Consider the following 13,740-nt stretch of genomic DNA (forward strand, 5'->3'; position numbering starts at 1 on the left):
TGAAATTTTTGATCAGCTAAATAAAATGCACATTTAATGTATTTTCAAGACCGATATTTAGCTTAGAAAAAATGAGTTTTTTTAAGAAATATATGTGAATAAACAGAGCGCATTTTTGCATCGAAATCATACTTGCGTCAAATTGATATTATAATCAATATAAAGCGTAGACATTCTTATTTACGACTGAAAAAAAATTATGAAATTTCATGATGTAGCAAAGTCAGGAACCACAAAAAACCACGGCAATGTCCATCGCGAAATGATTGGAATTGTAGTAGAATTGCCGACGCGTTCTGATTGGTCAACAGCGGCGCACAGACTTACAACATTATATATATCTTAAAAAACCCGGAAGTAATACGGAAGAGATCGATGGCGAATTGCGTGAGCGCTATGTTTTGACGTGAGCAAGGACCCTGGTTCGAACCCACCAAATTGAGTTTTTTTTTTTTTTTTTTTTTTGGGGGGGGGGGGGTTGATGGGGATATGTTTATGCTTTTTCTTTAAATCGTATTCCTTCATCGTTCCTACCCAGCTTTATTCTCTTTTTACTTTCATATGAAGTTCTATTTAGGCCTGTATTTATTAAATCATGGAGCTATTATTAATAGCTCTATGATTAATTCTTACTTCTTCTTAATCACTGCTTTTGATTTTCAAGTTCTTGATTACACTTATTTGGGCAGGGGTGGGAAGGGAAGTGAGTTAAAGGTCAAGTGCACATCAACAAAAAAGTATTTGAATAAATAAAGAAATTTCCCTGTTTTTACACAAAACAGTTATATACACAAAACAATGGTATGCAAATAGAGTTGATTATGTCACTCACATCAAATTACTTTTTAAATTTTTGTTGCATTTTTATTATATAAATTTTAGCAAATTTGATGTAAAAAATCTTTCTCGAATCACAATAGGTTACATTTATGGAAACTACGAATGTTAATGGAGGAATTAAAATCCCTCTCAAAATTTGTTAATGAAAATTAAAATAAAATATACATGTCATGTACATGTATCAAACAAAAAAATACACAAGAAATTAGAGTGCGTGTGACATAATCGGTTCTGTAATTTGCACATTGACCAAGATGAGCATATAATTGTTTTATAAAATTAGGCAAATTTCTCAGTGTCAAAATAGTAATTTTTTGAATTTTGAATCATAGTTTTTATAAAATTCTCTGCAATACTTTATTTTTCTTTAAATTCAAATTATTTTTTTGGTGGGGTGGACTTCTCCTTTACTCTTTGCTTGGAATAGGGAATGCACATTAATATTTATCCACGAACAAAATTGTCTAAACATATGCAAATCAGTAATTGGACACATGCTCACTTTCCTTTCATCCAGGCCACCCCCTCACATCCACCAGGTTTACAGTCTTATAACAAAAATTATGAATTAATTATAATACCATCACACCATAGCTCCATGATCACACAACATTCATACAGTGCTTCACAACAAATATTTCACTATTGTTCATATAATTACTGTGGAAAACAAAAACAAGGCGTAACCACATTCAAATACCATATAAAAGGACAAATATATTATACCTTTCGAAAAAAAAAAATTGTGAACATACATGGCACTTAACCTTCAGCACATTAGATAACATATAACAGAGTTGCTTGAGAACAAAATATAATTATGGGGCATTGCAAGAAACTTATGTTCAATTGCAAATCAACTACATGTTTGTGTTTAATCAAAGGACTTACCCTTAATTTTGGAATGTGTGATTGAGTAGAAAGTTTCTTGCAATGCATCAAAAATGTTCTTTGGTTTTGAATTGTGAATTTTTATTTTTGTCAAGCTGTATTCCTGTCCAAGTCAGTATTCTTAGTCCTCCCCAAAACTGTGCTCTAATTTTTTTGTTTCCAATATCGATAAAGATCAATTTTCTGTTGTATCATTATCAGTCCAAAATTTGCAAACGAAAAAAGGGCTTTGTCCAAATCATGGTCTGACCATTATAGTACATGATGGAATCTCCCAGAATGAAGTAGCAAGCAGAGACCAGAGTCAGAAAGTATGCAGATCTGTGTGTAGAAGAGACAAAAAAGAGAGAAATAGTCTAAATTATTCAAAGTATGAATTATGTTACATGTAAGTCAATTAAGAGACTAACTAAGTACTGTCTGTGACAGACACAATTTTTTTATTTGAACAAAATGGTTTATAAATACTCCTGAGTACGGTAGTACCAGACTTTTTACTTTGACTTTAAACTGTTTATAGTCTCTAGAGTAGACTGTCTGAGCTAATCATCATTTAATTCTTAACCGCAGCCTGGGGCAAAAATCATCATGGGGCTCATCTTCGACTAATTAAGAAAAAAGGTTAACAATTTTCAACATAAATCAAGAAATATCTCAATCTATAAAAACTTGATGGAATTCGGAAACCTGATAATCATTTGAATAAAACTTTAGAAGGGATCTACTTATTAAGCTTCGTTTATATTAAGTCTTAATAAAAAAAAAAACAAGTCCACCGTCCACAGTCAGAAATATAATGCGAGCCATCTGCCATCATTACAGAAGTTTCAACGTATGGGACCAAAGGCGAAATTCTACCAACCCGCGACGAACGTAATTTTGGCATTATTTCGCGCCATCGTGGAGTGAACGAGAAGGTTACTTCCGGGTAAAACGTAAATTTCTTGATTTTTAGGGTATCATTTTCTCTAAAATAAAAATACAAGGTGAGTTTGCGTCAAGTTGGTTCTGACATATTTTGAACAGTGACTTTTCTTCTTTCTAAAAAACCCCGATCGAAACAATTGGGTTATGTAGCAAAGTCAGGAACCAAAAGTGAAATTCCGACTACAAAATCGCGGTTAAAATATTACTAAAATAAGCATCAATTAAAGAGGTAAAAATGGTAGGTTGAAAATGTCGAAATATGGACAATTATATACCAAAATGTAGATGAAGGTCTTGAAAATAACTTACCACAATTCGTTTCGACGTAAACTGAAGTTAGCGACCAGTACAGAGCTATAACTTCAGCCCCTCCAATTCAGTGGGAAAATCAAGCCAAATTGATCGCACGTTTTCCTTCGGAGACCGCTAGAGGGCCGCTGAATAAATCTCCGTGAATATGCTCATTATCGCGCGAGCTGCGGTCTGACTGAATGGGGAAAGAAAAAGAGATCACATTCATCAAAACTTGACGAGTCTCATAGCAGGAAGATTCCATACTAGAAATATCAGCCATTTTCACTTTTCAACCTGCTGTCCAAACAAAAGAGGAGTTTCAATTTGTTTTGTGGTAATAATAAAGTAGGCCTATACTGCTGGGTCGTCATGTAAACAAAAAATGATAACCAACAAAAGTTGTTCATGGGTGATAAAAGGTGAAAATGTTGCGTTTCGTATACCGGACATTTCTGAATCAGTAACGACACACAACATTTTCACCTTTAATTCACTCATAATCAAACATCTTTTGTTGGTTATCGGTTTTTCACATGACCACCCTCTATGTGTACAGATTCGAGAAACAGCACCGTTTAGGCCTACCGCCCCAACAGGTTAGCCGGATCGTCCCTTTCGACACCGTCCAGGCATCGTCCTCTCTTTCTCTCGAAAACAAAAAGAATAATAGGAATCTTTCCCCGTGGAAATGCCGTTTCCGCGCGTGTTTGCATATAGGCATACATACAATGTCATTTTTTGGCAAATTAAATATGGTAAACTTTGAATTGGGGAAATTTGATAATTCAAAATTTACGGGGATGAAGTGGTGCAAATTTTATATCGCACTATTGCAGACCTTCCCTTTTATCAAGGCCTGATCAGAGTTTCTGCTTTTATACAGAGGCCACACCCCCCCGCCCCCCCCCCCCCCCCACCACTTCAGTGCCTACAATATATATTTTGGGGTTTATTGTACTTTTGACATTTGAAAAGCTGGCGATCAAGCTAAAACGTTTATTTAAAATTAAAAAGTGAAAATTTTGAACGGTGTGAATGGTCGATCGAGCTCTCGAGATGACTCAAGCATATATATGCATGCGGTTAGCAGATACCGGTACGCAGTCGAGTCAGATCGGCGCAGCATGCACTAGATTCTGCACTGGACTGCACTACTAGTTACGTTACTGGAGAGGCCGGGGTGCTGTAGTTTCTTGTTGGCACTGTACGAAATTGACTTCCTAGCGATCAGGCTTGGAATGTAAGTATTTTTGAATGATTGTTTTTAGAATTAAGCTTATCTTATGATTGTGTATGAGTATTTTCAACTGATTTAGCCCTGTAATTTATATCTAACGTACTTAGAACGTACGGTGCGTCTTAATTTGATTGACTATCCGGGACTAAAGTCTGCCATTGATTAAATAAGAGATATGAACGCTTGTTCATTGTCCGATGTATTGTATTCTGTGTAAGTTACGTCTAGACAGCTGGCAGCCGTCTGTTTCGAGGAGTTTTTAAAAAACAATTTTATATTCTTTAAACAAAATTCACAGACTGCTTGCGATTGTGCAGCCGCCACTAGTAGGGGGTAAATGGGGCACATTGATTTTTGTCTTTATTTCATTAAAATATAAAAAGAACTGGGCAAAAATACAGACTACCGTATTCTGTTTTGGCATAGGCCTACCTCAGGCTCAGGCGATGTTCGTGCAGGCCACTTCACTACCGCTACACTACGCTCCACCTACCCGAACATCAGGACCGTGAACCATTTCGGATATACCGAGTCACAAAGGTGGGATGGATGGCAATCATGATAATCGTAAAAATTAAACAAAACAAATATAACGAAAAAGATGATTGACTTAATATCTTACTCTACACCCGTATTTCACTCCGTGTCCATCCTCCGGTTATCCTCAAAATTGGTGATTTTGGGCCAGTATCTTTTTCCTCACATGTATTATTCACGGCCGATTTCAAAACATCGCATGCGATCGCGATCGATCAGCGACCGATCGCATGCAATGTTTTGACTCAGTATATCCGAAATGGTTCACGGTCCCGATGTTCGGGTAGGTGGAGCGTAGTGTAGCGGTAGTGAAGTGGAGTGGAGACTGCACGAACATCGCCTGAGGTAGTTTTGGCATGAAATGGACCAAAAGGGGAAAAATTGACTTAAAAGGGGAAAAAACAGACTTACTTTGGCTGTCGCGCAACTCCACTCACTGGTTTATCCAAACTTATTATGCATAAACATATTGCCATTAAGTCCCTGTACAGATCGAGTTAGAAACTTCGGTCTCTGTAATTGGTGAGTGGAGCCAACCACTCTACTAGGACCATGCCTATTAATTCCTGTGTTAAAAAAGTGAGTGCACGCGAATTAAAAGTTGGACTTAAATTACTAGATCTTACCATGGAGCTCCATGACGAAATCTATTTTTAAATTAGACCCTAGATATAACTTATTGAATATAATGTATAAATAGTACTCGCCTGGTCTTTTCTTGGGGTATTGAAGCCTTTTTGTCCAGAACTTGCTCAACTTTTGCGACAAACCTTGTCGCCATAGGGTTGTGCACATCCTCGTTTAATACTGGTTGTCACGTGACACGGCAATGTCGTTAGGCTGTTTGGCCTGTATTCAAAGCGTTCTATCCATTACGATTTTATATTGAAGCAAATTACATCAGGTATAGGCCCCTATCAAGTCAAAATCGATACAGGGATCGAGAGGGGGGGGGGGGGGGGGTTGAGCCAAAAATTTCCCAGTCACATGGTATGAAAATGATATTTTTTATGATTGTCCACGATCATTAGGGCAAACCAGTGTGTGGCAGTAGCGTGATGAGTAAAAAAAAAAATAAAGTAAAAGAAAGAAAGAGGGCCAATGTAGGCCTACATGGCCCGTGGGAATAAAGTTGCTTTATATGTTCCAAGCGAGTGAAGCAAGCGAGAAAAAACTTTTTCGTGCAAATCTAAATTTGAGATAGATATCTTACCTTGCACTTTTCCTTTTCTTTTCATTAATTCCCTTCATTTCTTTTTTATCTTGGTTGTAGAACATTCGGGGGCCCCTGGGCCTAACCCTTCCATCGTGTACCCCCAGTGCAATATCAGCAGGTGCAAGCCTTGAAATAAGCAGCTGCAGACCAGGGGCAATTTTTCCAAAAAAATTGCCCCCGGCTCACAGGCTTTTTACAGGAACCGGGGGCAATTAAAAAAAATATATATAATGGTGAACCACACCGCAAATTTGTTTATAGTAAGCGCAGCTCCTGTAATTTTTTAATTAAGTATTAGGCTTATTCAAACATTTAAGGAATCAGATTTTAATGTTTAAGTCTGTTTTGACACCCTCACTCCACATCCCCTTTACAACCACACACACATGGGCTTATTTATTTTTCATCTTTAATGAACCACAAACAATGAACCCCCCTAAAAAAAATCTAAATAAATGAATAAAATAGAAATATAAAAAAGAGAGAGAGATGGAGAAAGAGAGAATTCAGATCAAATAATAACAAATTTAGAAAAAAAAAAAAAATTTAAGGTTTTTTTCATGGTTAGAATCACGGGTGTGGGTGAGTGTTTGTGTGTGATTGTGACTGTGAGGTGCACTTGGATTGCATATAAATTATGTTAAAGAAATTAAATCAATATTTAACTCAGTCTATTCAAATTCCAGCACATAGCCACAGGCTATGTACATGTATTGTAGGTTCATGTACCTTAAGTTTTTCACAAGTTATTTGAAAACGCAGATCTCCACAGAAAATGCCTTTCATTCTGGGAGAGTCTAAATTCGGTGAAAATGTATTCATTAATAACTTAAATATTCATCACAATGAAGAAATCATAAAGTTTTTTGACAGTTTTAAAAAATTAACATGAAATCTAAACTCTGAAACGGAAAATCACCATCACTTAGGCCATTACTGATAGAATTCTCACCCAGAGCTCTGGCAGAGAACATGAGCTCAAACTGGCTAGCTAACACCACACTCAAGTGCACGGCGTCCTATTTTTTTTTTTTTAGATGGAGCCTTGTTTGATGATTCATTGTCTGATATTCACCCCTCTCCAAGAAAGAAATTAAAAAGCTACAATTCACAACTATAAGCTAAGTGATTTTGGATTATTAAGCAGGGTGCTACATAACTTTTTTGATGCACTTGCCCAGTCGGGCAAGTAAATTTTCAAATAGTTGGAAAATACTTGCCCGAATATAGATTTCACTTGCCAGAAAAAATCCTTCAAAACAAAGTTTTATTGGTTCAAAACAGTTATAGCCTTATAGTTTTACATATCATACCATTGACGGCTTTAAAACTACATTTTTCAACATGACTACTGATGTACCTTGTAGTTGTATTATTATTATTATTTTTTTTTTATCTTGAACATCATGACAAAATATATGGTAAATATACTCTTTAATTAATTTCCTAATCTCATATATTTTCCATATATTTTGGAGGGGACTAGGACACACAATAAAAAAAGGGGAAATCACTGATAATAACCAGAGAAAAAAAAAGAAAGGGGGAGATAATTAAAGAAAAAAAGTAAGAAGAAAGACAGAAAGGACGAAGAAATAAAGAAAGAAAGAGAGAGAATGGCTGCAGGGAAGAGAAAGATGGAAAGAAAGAAAGGAAGAAAGAAAGAAGGGAAAGGAGGATGGAAAGAAAAAAAATGAGAGTAAGAGAAAGGAAGGAAAGAAAGGAATGAATAAAAGGAGAAAAGAAAGAAAAAATGCAAATAGAAAGGAAGGAAAAGAAAGAAAACGAGAGAAAGGAAAGGTATAAGGATAGATGGAAGGAAGGAAAAAAAAAGAAAAGATAGATACAACGAAAGACAGAAAGAAATGAAGGAAGGAATGAAGGAAAGGGATGAAGGAAGGCAGAAAGAAAAAATAAGGAAGAAAAGAAAGGATGGATGGAAAAAAGAAAGATCAAAAGAACAAAAGACAAAAAAAAAGAAAATCAGAAGGAAAGAAAGAAAGAAAGGAAGGAAGAAAGAAAGAAAGAAAGAAAGAAAGAAAGAAAGAAAGAAAGAAAGAAAGAAAGAAGGAAGGAAAGAAAAAAAGTAGAAAAAAAACTGAGGGGAAGAGAAAGGAAGGAAAGAAAGAAACGAATGAAAAAAGAAAAAGAAAGAAAAAAGGTAAAAAGAAAGAAAGGAAGAAAAGGTAAAGGTTTGATGGAAGGAAGGAAAAGAGAAAGAAAGAAAACGAGAAAGGAAAGAAAGAAGATAGGATGAAAGAAAAGGTATAAGGATAGATGGAAGGAAGGAAAAAAAAAAAGATAGATACAACGAAAGACAGAAAGAAATGAAGGAAGGAATGAAGGAAAGAGATGAAGGAAGGCAGAAAGAAAAAATAAGGAAGAAAAGAAGGGATCGATGGAAAAAAGAAAGATCAAAAGAACGAAAGACAGAAATAAAGAAAAACAGAAAGAAAGAAAGAAAGGAGAAAGAAAGAATGAAAGACAATTAAAAAGAAAGGAAGGAATGAAGGAAAGAAATAAAGAAAGAAAAGAAAGAATGAAAGGGATGAAGAAAGTAAGGAAGAAAAGGTAAAGAAAGGATGGACGGAAGAAAGAATGAAAGGAAGGGGAAAACGAAGGAAGGGTTAAAGAAATAGGTAAACAAAGGTTGGATGGAAGGAAGAAAGAAAAAAAGATAGAAAGAAAAGAATGAAAAAAGAAAGACAGCTATAGTAACAGAAAAAATGAACAAAAGGAAATTTAAAGAAATAAAGAGATTCAAAGAAGGAAAGATAGGCAGAAAGAAAGAAAATAGAGAGGAAGAAAGCTCAAACTATCCAGTCATAAATAAAAAAGATAATTTATCAATTACCTTGGCTAAAAAAATAGTTACGAAAGAAACCACGTTTATCAACATACACACAAATGCATATGTGGGACTGTCAAACAATGTATTTCAGTGTGTGCGATACAGACGATCATTCGAAACCCGATCTTTTTGAAGCATAACAGAAGTGAAAATTTCTCCTTTTACTGCTTTTTAAGGAAATATGGACACTACAAGAATTTTCATTGGTAAGAATTATGAATTTTGGCAGTTCTGTGGGAGATTTCTTCCAGAGCAAACTTCGTTCGTGCAGCACCGTACTCCGTAGAAACTCAACTACATGCATCGGCTGCGTGGACTATGCGCTAGCTAGCTAGGTATGCTAGACTGCCATTGATTCTGTGTGTGTGTGTGTACGTTTCTGAGCTGTGTGTTTATTGCAGAAAATGGCGCAAATTCTGCAATTCGAAAGAAGAAATTAATGATATTGCTTTTTTTGTCTCTTTTTCTTTTCTATATTTTGATGGTGAAATATGGGGAATCTTCCTAAAATATAATTTCCATAGGAGAATTTTACTTGCCCGATTCGGGCAAGTAGTTTTTGTCTTTGCTTTAAAACACTTTCCCGACTCTAACTTTTACTTGCCCCGGGCAATCGGGCAAGTGCTTTTATTATTATTATTATTATTATTTATTCGGCAATTCACACAAAATATAACAATGTAAATATGAGTACACAAACAATTATAAATGCAAAATCTTACTGGCGGTCCTCTGAATGCATCAGTTGGCTGCCGGGGAAGAGGAAAGCAAACTTAATCACTGTAACCGTAATGGTCCCTCTTCCCGACCAACTGGTGCACATAGAAGACCTGTAAGATATAGCATGAAGGTAAATAAAATGTAAAATGTAAAACATTTCATAAACTAAACAACTAACAAAAACAAAGTACAAGGAGAACATGAAACTAATATGTATGATGACACTAGGTCATGACATGATACTGAGCTTAAACATGAGGAATTAATTCTGGCTTAAAAACTATTGCATAAAATGTAAAGTAAGCAAACTGAAACGATGAAGTATAAAACTGAGAAAAAAGAAGAAAAAAAAAATATGAGAACATGTAGTAGCAAGCTGACAAGAATGTCTAAAATTATATATGTTGACCGGTATATAGAAGTTAAGAAAACATGGTAAGAAGTGAATAGGTACATAGGCTTAGTGGGCTTCAGGCGATTAAGGAAACTAGGAAAACACATTAACGAACGAGTACTTCATATATTAAATTGTATACACAATTATAATAAAGAAGCTGCGATGGAACTGTCCAGAAGATGTTTAAATAATGGCAGGAAAAAGAGGGGAAAAAAGCAAAAGAAAAAAGACTCCAGAGACATAAAAGCAGTATAATCAAAATTATAGTTTCGGCTCAAGAATGTCAAAAAAAAGTAGACGAATGAATGATTCCAAATCATACCGTAATTATTAAATTAACCTATCGTAAATTAAACAAAGACTTCAAAAGATAAAGTTAATTGAAGAAGATATGACTTTTCAGCCTGTATTGCCAGGTCTGAAATTTAGAGATGCAAAGTCAATGCGCAAGTCCCGAGGTAGTTCGTCCCACAGTCTAGGAAAAATGTAAATGGCGGAATCACTTAAACGTTTCGTACGAGCAATCAGGTGATGGAACCTGATATCCTCTTGTCTCCTTTCTATAACTCTGATTTTCAAAGAAACATCACTGCTCTCAACAATGTTGTAGAGAGCTTTAGCCACGAAGTTAATGAGCAAATATTTCCTACGGGATTCTAGCGAGACCCAATTAAGGAGTCTTAGACGCTCAGGATAGGGCATCTGCTGCCTGCGCTGTTTCAGGACCCTGATTCGCACCTTGATTAAGGCTCCGTTTTGACAAGCAAAGTCGACGACTGTGAGGATAAAAGACTCGCACATCGTATGTGCTGTGAACAGGGATTTATCTCCTGTGCAATTTGAATTACTATATCGCAGAATTGTGATATCCCAACTGGAAATGTGTGCATTAGAAATTGCACATGGTGAAGTATGGAAAAACCGCTACCGGAAGCACCCGTGCACATGTATAACAGAAAAAAAGACGGACGTAGCTCACTTTTTATGGTACAGAAAAAAAGACGCAATTGCCAATTTGAAACTGTGCTTATCGTAAATTGAAAGTTACTTGATTTTGGCTTTTCAGATATTTAAATTACATGTATGATATGGCTTCACTGCTCACTCACGGCGGGCGCATTTAACTGGAAAATATTTGCGCCCGGTCGTCAAAATTTTGATGATTTTGGGGCTTTATGGGCGCAATTGATGGCTTTATGAGTGCGAATTTGCGCTCAGCGCCCGCTTATTTCAAGGCTTGAGCAGGTGGGTCTCGATACCTCTGGATATTTAGCAATTAGACCTAATTATAGAAAAACATTTCGTTAATGTTAATTGTTTTGACCCCCCCCCCAAAAAAAAGGAAAAACAATTATAAACTAAGTTATACACCCCCCTTTTCTCATTTTGCTTTTTCTTTTCTCTTTTCCCTCATTTTTTTTTGGGGGGGAGGGACCTTTTTGGGGGGCACCGCCCCTAGCTACGCGCCTACCAGATAAAGAGGCGAGTGAGCAAAACTTTCGTCACTTTTATTACAAATATCAATTTTGCGATAGATTTTGACATAACATTCGGGATGATTCTTGCATGCATTTTTCTTTCCTTTTGCTTTTTTATGGCCTTTTTATTTCTCTTCCCTTTCCCTTTCTCTCTCTCTTTCTTTCTTTCTGTCTTTCTTTCTTTTCCTTCCTTCATTCCTTTTCTCTTATCCCGTTTTTTTTCGGTGAAATCCACTGGGGATCAAGGGCCAGCCTGCATGCCCCCGGCGGTTTACGCCTCTGCCGTGGATGTAAGCTATATATACGCATGATCTTAATCTTCATTATGATTCAAACTAGAGGCGCATCCAAGATTTTCCAAATTAAGTAGGGGGGGGGGGGGCCCGGGGTGAATTTTCGCAAGTAAAATTTGACAACTCCCAAAAAAAGTTCTTACTAAAAAAAAAAAACGGTCATTATTGTCTCGCGTAAAGTTTGACAAGTTAAAAAAAAATGGTCACTCAAAATGAAAGTCATTTTGTCCGCGTAATATTCGGCAAGCACCCCCCCCCACACAAAAAAGTAAGAAAAGGGAAAGTCATTTTTTCCATGTGATATTTGGCAACCCCCCCCCCAAAAAAAAGGTTTTAACTATAGCAATGATCAAAGGTAATTTTGTCTCGCGTAAAATTTGACAAATAAAAAAAAAGGTTGTCACTAAAAAAATGAAGGTCATTTTGTCCCACGTAAAATTTGGCAAGCCCCCCTCCCCCCCAAAAAAAACGGAAAATGGTTTTTAACTTATAATGATCAAAGGTCATTTTGTCCCTTGTAAAATTTGACAAATAAAAAAAAAAATTGTCACTAAAAAATGAAGGTAATTTTGTCCCACGTAAAATTTGGCAAGGCCCCCCCCAAAAAAAATGGAAAATGGTTTTTAACTTATAATGATCAAAGGTCATTTTGTCTCTTGTAAAATTTGACAAATAAAAAAAAAGGTTGTCACTAAAAAAATGAAGGTCATTTTGTCCCACGTAAAATTTGGCAAGCCCCCCTCCCCCCAAAAAAAACGGAAAATGGTTTTTAACTTATAGTGATCGAAGGTCATTTTGTCTCGCGTAAGTTTGACAATTTTTTTTAAAAAGTTGTCACTAAAAAAGAAGGTAATTTTTTCCACCATTATTTTGGCAAGCCCCCAACCCCCACCCCCATAAAAAGTTTGTCCCTAAAAGTGATGTATAGAAAGTCATATTTTTAATTTGTTCCCAGTAAAATTGGGAATTTGACAAGCAAAAAAAAAAGGCCAAAAAGAGAAAAGAATATGAACGAAATATCCCCATTACAAATAATGCTGTGCGTGATAAGGGAGGGGGGCACATAACTAGTATTAACAACATATTTAATTCCAAAATGTTTACTATAAATCTCAAAAGGGGGAACGGGCAGAAATGCTCACCCCCAACCCCCCCCCCCCCCCGATCCGCCACTGATTCCAATCAATAATGACTTTTCTCTGCAATACTGATGCTTTGAAATCAAGATACTGAAGATTGATACTCTTAACATAAATTATGAACGTCTGACAAAAAGATAACCAACCGATCACCTGACCGATCAGCTGACCAGGACGCGTATCACTTCGGAGTTGATCACTCGCAGCTGTGTGGAACGCTCACCGAAAATCAACAAAAAGGGCCTGAAATGTAAGTTTAACAATAATCCATTTTAATTTCAACTATTTTTAGAACTTATTAAATGTTTTCCGACCAAATGAAAGTTATATCACAACACTACAACTTGTATTAATGCGTACATTTACCAAAGTCTTGGGTTGGAAATCAGAACAGCATTGTCCAACCCATAATTTGGGTAATGTCGCCTATGAGGTCCATACATGTTAATGTTTGGACCTCATTGGTACTAGGAGTGGAGCCAACGGAGTTCAGCGGAACAACCAATAAAACAGAGATGGAGGCTTTTGGTCTACGTTACGTCTGATGCATTAGACGTATCGCTGGAGTATGCGCTGACAGCTAGGCCTAGATCTATTCTGATAACGAAGTGCCATATGTTTCGATGTCTTTCTTTTTTTAATTGGCCTTGGTGACCATTTGACCAGAATTGGCTGCCCTTTAAAAGTGGCCTTCATGCCCTTTAAAATTGGCCTTCATGCTCTTTAGAATGGCCTTCATGCCTTGAAATTTTGGGGTATCCAAGGTCTCTTTGCCTCAAGCTGAACGTGCCCTTTTCTTGATAGTTGATTTGGCAGCTCATACAGAAGCTATACTGGGATGATGAATAAAGTGAGCCACTGGAAGGAGCATCATGAAGTGCAGGAAAGGTGATGGATAGACATAGCAATTTTGCATATGT

The 13,740-nt window shown here is 36.3% G+C and overlaps 1 protein-coding gene across 1 annotated transcript in view; it reads left to right on the top strand.

Moving 5' to 3' along the window:
- The first annotated feature begins 4,102 nt into the window (after positions 1–4,102).
- LOC129265887 (alpha-(1,6)-fucosyltransferase-like) overlaps positions 4,103–13,740 on the top strand; it is a 30,254-nt gene continuing 20,616 nt past the window's right edge. The window contains exon 1 of the mRNA XM_064102342.1: positions 4,103–4,192. The gene's annotated coding sequence lies outside the window, so the exon portion shown is untranslated. The remainder of the gene's footprint in view (positions 4,193–13,740) is intronic.

Source organism: Lytechinus pictus, chromosome 7 (genome assembly GCF_037042905.1).
Source record: "Lytechinus pictus isolate F3 Inbred chromosome 7, Lp3.0, whole genome shotgun sequence".
In the NCBI taxonomy this organism is placed as follows: domain Eukaryota; kingdom Metazoa; phylum Echinodermata; class Echinoidea; order Temnopleuroida; family Toxopneustidae; genus Lytechinus; species Lytechinus pictus.